The sequence below is a fragment of the Gorilla gorilla genome, chromosome 8 (genome assembly GCF_029281585.2).
Source record: "Gorilla gorilla gorilla isolate KB3781 chromosome 8, NHGRI_mGorGor1-v2.1_pri, whole genome shotgun sequence".
In the NCBI taxonomy this organism is placed as follows: domain Eukaryota; kingdom Metazoa; phylum Chordata; class Mammalia; order Primates; family Hominidae; genus Gorilla; species Gorilla gorilla.
The window spans coordinates 80166610-80177647 of record NC_073232.2 but is presented as its reverse complement, the minus strand read 5'-3'; positions in this window follow the sequence as shown (position 1 = coordinate 80177647).

Below are 11038 nucleotides of genomic sequence, written 5' to 3'. Positions count from 1 at the left end.
CTATCTGGGGTTATTCAGCATTTCCACATAGGCCTTAATGGGCTCCAAAACGTTTCATTGCAGATTCTCTAAAAAGTCTTTCCAACCTGTTGAATCAAAATAAGGTTTAACTCTGTGAGATGACCCACACATCACAAGTGGTTTTAAGAGACCTTCTTTGTACTTTTTATCAGGGAATACTCAGTTTTGCCCCATAGGCTTCAGTGTGCTCCAAATGTGCATTCATAGATTCTCAAAATAGATGGTTTCCGAACTGCTGAATCAAGTGAAAGCTTTAAGTCTGTGAGATGGATCCACGCATCACAATGCAATTTCACAGATAGCTTCTTTCTAGTTTTTATCTCGGGACATTCAGATTATTTCCATTGGCCTCAAGTGGCTCCTAAATATTCCTTCACAGATTCTCCAAAAAGAGTATTTTAAAACTGCTGTAAAAAAATAAATGTTTAACTCTGTGAGATGAATCCACACATCACAAAGGAGTTTCAAAGATAGTTTCTTTCTAGTTTTTATCTTGGGATATTATGTTTTTCCCCATAGGCATCAAAGGGCTCAAAAATGTCCCTTTGTAAATTATCTAAAAAAAGCGTTTCCAACCTGCTGAAACAAAAGAAAGTTTTTATTGTATGAGATGATTCCACACATCACAGAGGACTTTTACAGAAAGCTTCTTTCTAGTTTTTATCCAGGGATATTCAATTTTTCCCCATAGGTTTCAATGGTCTCTCAAATGTCCCTTCGAAGATTCTACAGAGTGAGTGTTTCCAACCTGCTTAATGAAAAGAAAAATTAAACTCTGTTCTGAATCGACATATCACAAATCTGTTTCACACAAACATTTATCTGGTGATATACTGTTTTTCCCCTAGGCTTCAATGGGCTCCCAAATATCTCTTTGCAAATTCTCCAAAAAGAGTGCTTTCAACCTTTTGAATCAAAGAAAAGGTAAAAATCTGTGAGATGAATCCACACATCAATTAGCAGTTTCACTGATAACTTATTTGTAGTTTTTATCTAGGAACAGTTTTTCCCTTAGGCCTGAATAAGCTCCAGAATGTCCCTTCACAGATTTTCCAAAAAGAGTGTTTCCAATCTGCTGGATCAATGGAAATGTTTAATTCTTGCAGATGAATCCACACATCACAAAGCAGTTTCACACATAGCTTCTTTCTAGGTTTTATATGGGGATGTTCATTTTTCCCCATAGGACTTAATGGGATCATAAAGGTCCCTTTGCAGATGCTCCAAAGAAGGTGTTTCCAACCTGCTGAATCAAAGAAAGATTTAACTCTGTGAGATGAATCCACACATCACAGAACAGTTTCACAGATAGCTTCATTCTACTTTTTTATCTGGTGATATTCACTTCTTCCCCACAGTCCTCACTGGGCTCTAAAATGTTCCTTTGCAGATTCTCCAAATAGAGTGTTTCCAAACTGCTGAATCAAAAGAAAGTTTTAACTCTGTGAGATTAATCCGCACATCACAGAGCAGTTTCACAGATACATTCTTTCTGGTTTCTATATAGCGATATTTGCCTTTTACACTTAGGACTTAATGGGCTCCCAAATGTTTCATCGCAGATTCTCCAAAAAGAGTGTTTCCAACCTGTTGAATCAAAATAAGCTTTACCTCTGTGAGATGACCCACACATCACAAGCAGTTTCAAGATATCTTCTTTGTACTTTTTATAAGACAATAATCATTTTTACCCCATAGGCCTCTGTGGGCTCCCAAATATCCCTTAGCAGACTCTCAAAAAAGACGTTTCCCACTTGCTGAATCAGAAGAAAGATTTAACTCTATGAGATGAATCTACACATTACAAAGCAAGTTCACAGATAACTTCTATCTAGTTTTCCTCTGGAAACATTTGGTTTGCCAGAAAGGCCTCAATGGGCTTCCAAATGTCCCTTCACAGATTCTCCCAAAAGAGTGTTTCCAACCTGAAGAATCAAAAGAAAGCTTCAAGTCTGTGAGATGAATCCACAAATCACAAAGCAGTATCACAAATAGCTTCTTTCTCATTTTCATCTGGGGATATTCCATTTGCCCCACAGGTCTCAATGGGCTCCCAAATATCCCTTTGCAGCTGTTCCAAAAAAAATTGTTTCCAACCTGCCAATTCAAAAGAAAGTGTTATCTCTGTGAGATGAATCCACACATCATGAAGAAGTTTCACAGATAGTTTCCTGCTAGTTTTTTTCTGGGGATATTCTGTTTTGGCCCATAGGCCTCAAGGGGCTCCAAAATGTCTTTTTGTAGATTCTGTAAAAACAGTTTTTCCAAACTGTTGAATCAAAAGAAAGGTTTAACTCTGTGAGATGAATCCACACATCAAAAACCAGTTTCACAGATAGCTTCTTTCTAATTTTTAACTGAATATATTCAGTTTTGCCCCGTAGGACTCAACAGGCTCAGAAATGTCCCTTCACAGACACTTGAAAAAGAGTCTTTTAAACCTGGTGAATCAAAAGAAAGATTTAAGTGTGTGAGATGAATCCACACATCACAAAGAATTTCCACAGACAGACAGCTCCTTTCTAGTTTTTGTCTGGGGATATCCAGTTTATTTCCATTGGCCTCAAGAGGCTCTCAAATGTCCCTTTGCAGATTCTTCAAAAAGAGGGTTTCAAACTTGCTCAATCAAAAGAATGGTTTAACTGTGTGAGATGAATCCGCACATTAGAATGCAGTTTCACATATAGCTTCTTTCTAGTTTTTCTCTAGAGATATTTGATTTATCCCCATAGGCCCCTGTGGGCTCCCAAATGTCCTTTTGCAGGTTCTCCAGAAAGCGTTTCCAAACTGTAGTATCAAAATAAAGGTTTATCTCTGTGTGATGACTCCACAAATCACAAAGCTGTTTCACACAGAGATTCTTTCTTGTTTTTATCTGCGGATAATTCATTTTTCCCTGTACACATCAATGGGCTCCCAAATGTCCCTTCACAGATTCTGCAAAAAGAGTGTTTTCAACTTCCTGCATCAAAAGAAAGTTTTGTCTCAGTGAGATGAATCCACATCTCACAGAGTAATTTGACAGATAGCTTCTTTCTAGTTTTGATCTGAGGATATTGTGTTTTTTGCTACTGGCCTCAATGAGCTCCCAAATGTCCCTTTGCAGATTCTCTAAAAAGAGTGTTTCCAACCTGTTGAGTCAAATGAAAGATTTACCTCTGTGAAATGAATCCCCACCTCAAAAAGCAGTTTTTCCAATAGCTTCTTTCTATTTTTTTTATCTGGGGATATTCTGTTTATTTCCACTGGCCTCAATGAGCTCCCCAATGTCCCTTTGCAGATTCTCTACAGAGAGTGTTTCCAAACTGGTGAGTCAAACGAAAGGTTTAACTCCATGACATGAATCCACACATGACAAAGCAGTTTCACAGATAGTGTCTTTCTAGTTTTGTTCTGGGGATATTGGTTTTGTTGTTGTTGTTGTTAGGTTTCAATGGCTTCCAAACTGTCCATTCACTGATTCTACAAGAGTGTTTCCTACCTGCTGGATCAAAAGAAAGTTTTAACTCTGTGTGATGAATCCAAGCAACATAAAGCAGTTTCAGAGGTATCTTCTTTATAGTGCTTGTCTGATGATTACCTGTTTTTACTTATAGGCCTTAATGGGCTCCCAAATATCTTTTTGCAGTTTCCACAAAAGGAGTGTTTCCAACTTTCTGTATGAAAAGAAAGTTTTAATTCTGTGAGTTCAATCCAAATATCACAAAGCAGTTTCACAGACAGCTTCTTTCACCTTTTATATGGGGATATTCACTTTATCCCCACAGACCTTAATGGGCTCCCAAATGTCTTTTCAGAGGTTCTAGAAAAAGGAGGATTTCCAACCTGCAGAATCAAAAGAAATGTTGAAATTTGTGAGATGCATCCACGTGTAACAAAGCAGTTTAACAGATAACTTCATTCTACTTTTTATCTGGGGATATTCAGTTTTTCTGCTAGGCATCAGTGGGCTCCAAAACGTACATTCACAGATCCTACAACAAAAGTGTTTCCAACCCGCTGGATCAAAAGAAAGGTGTAAATCTGTGAGATGAATCCACACATCACTAACCAGTTTCACAAACTTATTTCAGTTTTCATCTGGGGATATTCAATTTTTCCTTATATGCTTCAATGGACTTCCAATTATCCCTTCACAGATTATACAAAGAGAGTGATTTGAACCTGCTGAATCAAAAAGAAAAATTTAACTCTGTGAGATGAATCCTCACATTGCAAACCAGTTTCACAGATACCTTCTTTCTAGTTTTTATCTAGGGATATTCAATTTTCTTCCTAGGCCTCAATGGGCTCCAAGACGTCACTTCATAGATTCTCCAAAAAGAGTTTTTCCAACCTGCTGAATTAATTAAAATGATTAACTCTGTAAGATGAATCCAGCTATCATAAAACAGTTTCACAGGTGGCTTTTTTCTAGTATTTACCTGGGGATATTTGTTTTTTCCCAATAGGCCCAAATGGGTTCTCAAATGTCCCTTCACAGAGTCTACAAAAACAGTATTTTCAATCTGCTGCATCAAAACAAAGGCTTAACACTTTAAGATGAATCCACACATCAAAAAACATTTTCACCAATAGCATCTTTCTAGGTTTTTCCCCTTAGGGCTCAATTGTCTACAAAACGTCCCTTTGCAGATTGTCTAGAAAGAGTGTTTCCACCCTGCTAATTAAAAGAAGCTTTAACTCTGTGAGATAAATCCACACATACAAAGCGGTTTCACAAAATGCATCTTTCTAGTTTTTACCTGGGGATATTCGATTTTTCTCCATAGGCCTCAATGGGCTCCCAAATGTCCCTTCACAGGTTCTAGAAAAAGAGTGTTTTGAACCTGCTGAATTGAAAGAAAACATTAATTCTGTGATTGAATTTACACATCACAAAGCAGTTTCACAGGTAGCTACTTTCTAGTTTCTATCTGGGGATATTCAGTTTTCCCCCTATGCATCAATGGGTTCCAAAATGTCTCTTTGCAGATTCTCCAAAAAGAGTTTTTCCAACCTTTGGAATCAATACCAACATTTAACACTGTAAGATAAATCTGCACATCACAAAGAAGTTTCACAGATTGCTTCTATATAGGTTTTATCTGAGGATGTTAGGTTTTTCCTCATGGGCCTCAATGGGCTCTTGAATATCCCTTTGCAGATTCTTCAAAAAGAGTGTTTCCAACGTGCTGTACAATAAAACGTTTTAACTCTTTGAGATGAATCCAAACATCACAAAGCAGTTTCACAGATATCTACTTTCTAGGTTTTCTCTGGGAATATTTGGTTTTGTTCCATAGTCCTCATCCACTACAAAATGTCCCTTTGCTGATTCTACAAAAAGAATGTTTCCAACCTGCTGAATCAAAAGAAAGGTTTAAACTTGTTACATGAATTTACAAATCACAAAACAGTTTCACTTAGCTTCTTTCTGGTTTTTACCTGCACATATTGGTTTTACCAAATAGGCTTCAATGGGCTTTGTGATATGTGAATTCATCTCACAGAGGTAAATTTTTCTTTTGATTCACCAGGTTCAAAATACTTTTTTTGGAGAATCTGCAAAGGGACATTTGGGAGTACATTGATGACTATGGGGAAAAGTCAAATATTTGCAGATAAAAACTTGGAAGAATGTATCTATGAAACTACCTTGTGAAGGTGATTCATTTCACAGAGTTTAACTTTTCTTTTGATTCAGCATGTCGGGAGTGCTCTTTTTGGAGAATCTTCAAAGAAATATTTGAGAGCCCTTTGAGTCCTATGAGGGAAAAACTGAATATCCCGAGATAAAAACTAGAAATGAGCTATCTATGAAACTGCTTTATGATTTCTAGATTCATCTCACAGAGTTAAACCTTTCTGTTGATCCATCTGGTTGGGAACTCTCTTTTTCTAGAATCTGTGAAGGGACTTGTGGGAGCTTATTGAGGCCTATGAAGAAAAACAGAATATTCCCAGATAAAAACTAGAAATAAGCAATCTGTGAAACTGCTTTGTTATGTGTGGATTCATCTCACAGAGTTAAAACTTTGTTTTGATTCAGCAGTTTGAAAACAACATTTTTAAAGAATCTGAGAAGGGACATTGGAGAACCCACTGAAACCTATGAGGAAAAACTTAGTATCCCAGATAAAAACTGGAATAAAGTTATCTGTGAAAGTGCGTTGTCACTTGTGAACTTATCTCACAGAGTTAAACCTTTCTTTTGATTCAGCATTTTGTAAACACTATTTTTAGGGAATCTGCATAGGGACATTTTGGAGCCAATGGAAGCCTATGGGGAAAAAAGGAATATCCCAAGATAAAAACTAGAAAGTAGGTATCCATCAAACTGTTTGGTGATTTGTGGATTTATCTCACATAGTTCAAACATTCCTTAGGTTGAGCAGGTTGGAAAAACTTTTTTTAGAGTATGGAAAATAATATTTTGAAGCCATTTGAGGCCTAGAGGGTAAAACTGAATATCCCCAGATAAAAACTAGAAAGAAGTTATCTGATAAACTGATTTATGATGTGTGGATTCATCTCACAGAGTTAAAACTTTCTTTTGATTCAGCATGTTGGAAAGTATCTTTTTAGAGAATCTGTGTAGGAACATTTGGAAACCCAGTGATGCCTACTGGGAAAAACCAAATATTGCCAGATAAGACATAGGAAGAAGCTATCTGTGAAACAGCTTTGTGATGTGTGGATGCATCTTACAGAATTAAACCTTTCTTTTGATTCAGGAGGTTGGAAACACTTTTTTGGAGAATCTGTGAGGGGACATTTTTTAGCCCATTGAGGCCTATGGGGAAAAACTGAATGTCCTGAGGAAAAAAACTAGAAAGAAGCTACCTCTGAAACATCTTTGTGATGTGTGGACTCTTCTCACAGAGTTAAAACAGTCTTGTGACTCAGCAGGTTGGAAATATTCTTTTTGGAGAATCTGTGAAGGGATATTTAGGAGCCCTGGGAGGACTATGGGAAAAAAATATCCCCAGGTAAAAATTAGAAAGAAGCTATCTGTGAAACTGCTTTGTGATTTGTGGATACATCTCATAGAGTTAAAACTTTCTTTTGATTCAGCAGGATGTAAACACTCTTCAGAAAATCTGCAAAGGAATATTTTGCAGCCCATTGAGGCCTAGGGCAAAAAAAACGAATATATCCTGATAAACACTCCAAAGAAGCTAGCTGTGAAACTATTTTGTGATGTGTGGATTTAGCTCAGATAGCTAAACCATGCTTTTGAATCAGCAGGTTGGAAACACTTTTTGGAGTATCTACAAAGGGACATTTGGGAGCCCATTTTGGCCTATGGAAAAAAACCCGAATATCCCCAGATAAAAACTACAAAGAAACTATCTGTGAAACTGTTTTGTGTTTCATGCATTCATCTCACAGAGTTAAACGTTACTTTTGACTCAGCTAGTTGAAAACACTCCTTTTAGAGAATCTGTGAAAAAATATTTGGGAGCACATTGAGGCCTATGTAGAAAAATAGAATATCCCAAGGTAGAAAATCGAAAGAAGCTATGTGTGAAACTGATGTGATGTGTGGATTCATTTCACAGAGTTAAGCCTTTCTTTTGATTCAGCAGGTTGGAAACACTTTTTGGAAAATTTGTGAATGGACAATTGGCAACCCATTGAGGCCTATGGGACAAAACAAAGTATACCCAGAAAAAAACTAGAAGAAATTATCTGTGAAATTTCTTTGTGATGTGTGGATGCATCTTACAGTGTTAATCCCTTCTTTTCATTCAGCAGGTTTGAAACACATCTTTTTGGAGAATATGCAAAGAAATATTTGGGAGCCCAATTAGGTCTATGGGATAAAACTGAATACTCCCAGAGAAAAACTAGAAAGAAGCTATCTGTGAAACTGCTTTTTGATGTGTGGATTCATCTCAGAGAGTTAAGACTTTCTTTTGATTCAGGAAGTTGAAAACACTGTTTTTGGAGAATCTGTGAATGGACATTTTGGACCCCTTTGTTGCCTATGTGGAAAAATAAAATATCACCAGATAAAAACTTGAAAAAAGCTATCTGTGAAACTGCTATGTGATGTTTGGATTCATGTCAGAGAATTAAATCTTCCTTTAGATTCAGTTGGTTGGAAACATTGTCTTTGCAAAATGTGTGAAGGAAAATTTTTGATCCCATTGAGGCCTATGGGGAAAAATGGAATATCCACAGATAAAAACTAGAAAGAACTATTTGTGAAACTGCTTTGTGAAGTTTGGGTTGATCTCATTGAGATAAACATTTCTTTTGATTCAGCAGGTTGAAAACACTCTTTTTGGAGAATCTGCAAATGGACATTTTGGAGCACCTTGTGGCCTATGGGGAAAAACCAAATATCCCCATAAAAAAACTAGAAAGATGCTAACTGTGAAACTACTTTATAATGTGTGCATTCATCTCACAGAGTTAAAGATTTTAGTGATTCAGAAGGTTAGAAACATTCTTTTTGGAGAATCTGTTAAGGGACATTTAAGAGCCAATATAACCTACAGTGAAAAGCTGAATATTCCCAGATCACCATAGCTATCCGTGAAAGTGCTTTATGAGGTGTGGACTCATCTCTCAGAATTAAAACTTTCTTTTGATTCAGCAGGTTGGAAACACTGTTTTAGGAGAAATTGTGAAGGGACATTTGGGAGTTCATTGAGGTCCATGGGAAAAACTGAGTATCCCCAGATAAAAAGTAGAAAGAAACCATCTGTGGAACTCTTTTGTGATGTGTGGATTCATCTCACCGAGTTAAAATTTCCCTTTGATTCAACAGGTTGGAAACATATCTTTTTGAAGAATCTGAGAATAGATATTTGGGAGTTTATTTAGGCTTATGTGAAAAACCCAATATCACCAGGTACAAACAAGAAAGATGCCATCGGTGAAACTGCTTTGTGATGTGTGGATTCATCTCACAGAGTTAAACCTTTCTTTTGATACTGCAGGTTGGAAACAGTCTTTGTGGAAAATCTGTGAAGGGACATTTAAGAGCCCTTTTAGGTCTATGGGGCAAAACAGAATATCCCCAGATAAAAACTAGGAAGAAGCTATTTGTGAAACTGCATAGAGATATGTGGATTCATCTCACAGAATTTACCCTTTCTTTTGACTCAGGAGGTTAGAAACACATCTATTTGGAGAATCTGCAAAGGGACATTTGAAAAGCCATTGAGGCCTATGGGGAAATACTGAAAATGTTTTGTGATATGTGGATTCATCTCACAGAGTTAAACCTTTCCTTTGATTCAGCAGGTTGGAGACACTTTTTTGAGAATATATGAAGGGATATTTGGGAGCCCACTTTAGCCTATGGAAGGAAAATGAATATGCCCAGAAAAAAAAAAAACTACAAAGAAGCTAACTGTGTAACTGCTTGGTGATCTGTGAATTTATCTCTCAGAGTTAAACCTTTCTTTTGATTCAACAGATTGGAAACACTCTTTTGGTAATATCTGTGAAGGAACATTTGGGAACCCATTGAGGCCTATAAGGAGAAGCCGAATATTTTCAGATGAAAACTGGAAAGAAAGCACCTTTAAAACTGCTTTGTGATGTGTGGATTCAGCTCACAGAATTAAAACTTTCTATTGATTCAGCAGGTTGGAAACACTTTATTCATAGAATCTGTGAAATGATATTTTTGCATCTAATGAAGCCTAATGGAAAAAAACTGAATTTGCCCAGATAAAAACTTGAAAGAAGCTATCTGTGAAACTACTTTGTGATGTGTGGATTCATCTCAGAGAGTTAAACCATTCTTTTGACTTAGCAGGTTGGAAGCCCTTTTTGGAGAATATACGAAGGAATATTTTTGAACCCATTGTAGCCTATGGAAAAAAAAAAAATTATCCCCAGATAAAAACTAGAAAGAATCTATCTGTGAAGCTGATTTATGATGTGTGGATTCATCTCACAGAGTTAAACCATTCTTTTGATTCAGCAGTTTGGAAATACTCTTTTTTGGAGAATCTGTGAGTGGACATTTGGGAGGCCACTGAGGCCTACTTGGAAAAACTGAATATCTCCAGATGAAAATTAGAAAGAAGCCATCTGCAAAACTTGCTTGTGATGTGTGGATTCGTCTCACAGAGCTAAACCTTGCTTTTGATTCAGCATGTTGGAAACACTCTTTGTGCAGAATCTACAAAGGGACATATGGGAGGACTTTGAGGACTATGGGGAAAATCAATAACCCCAGAAAAAAACTGAAAAGAAGCCATCTGTTAAACCGCTTTGTGATGTGTGGATTCACCTCACAGAATTAAATGTGTCTTTTGATTCTGCAGGTTCGAAACATGCTTCTTCTAGAATCTACAAAGTGACATATGGGAACCTATAGGGCCTATATCGAAAAAAAGAATATCCTCAGATAAAAACAAGAAAGAGGGTCTCTGTGAAACTGCTTTATGATGTGTGGATTCTTTTCACAGACTTAAAATTTTCTTCTGTTCAGCAGGTTGTAGTAGCCCATTGAGGCCTATGCTGAAAAACAGAATATCCCCAGATAAAACTAGAAAGAAGACATCTGTGAATCTTCTTTGTGATGTGTGGATTCATCTTACAGAGTTAAACCTTTCTTTTGATTCAGCAGGTTGGAAACACTCTTTTTGGAGAATCTGAAAAGGTACGGTTGGGAACCCATAGTTGACTACAAGGATAGATCAAATATCCTCAGATAAAAATTAGAAAGAAGCTATCTGTGAAATTGCTTGGTAATGTGTGGATTCATCTTGCAAAGTTAAATATTATTTTTAACTCAGCAGGTTGGAAAGACTCTTTTTGGAGAACATGCAAAGGAACATGAGGGAACCCACTGAGGCTTAGAGGAAAAATAGAATATCCCCAGAGAAAACTAGAAGGAAGCTATCTGTGAAATTGGTTTGTGATGTCTGGATTCATCTCACAGAGTTAAAACTTTCTTTTGAATCAGCAGGTTGGAGACACTATTTTAGTAGAATCTCGAAGGTACACTTGGAATCTCATTGAGGCCTATGGGGAAAAACAGAATATCCCCAGAGAAAAAGTAGAA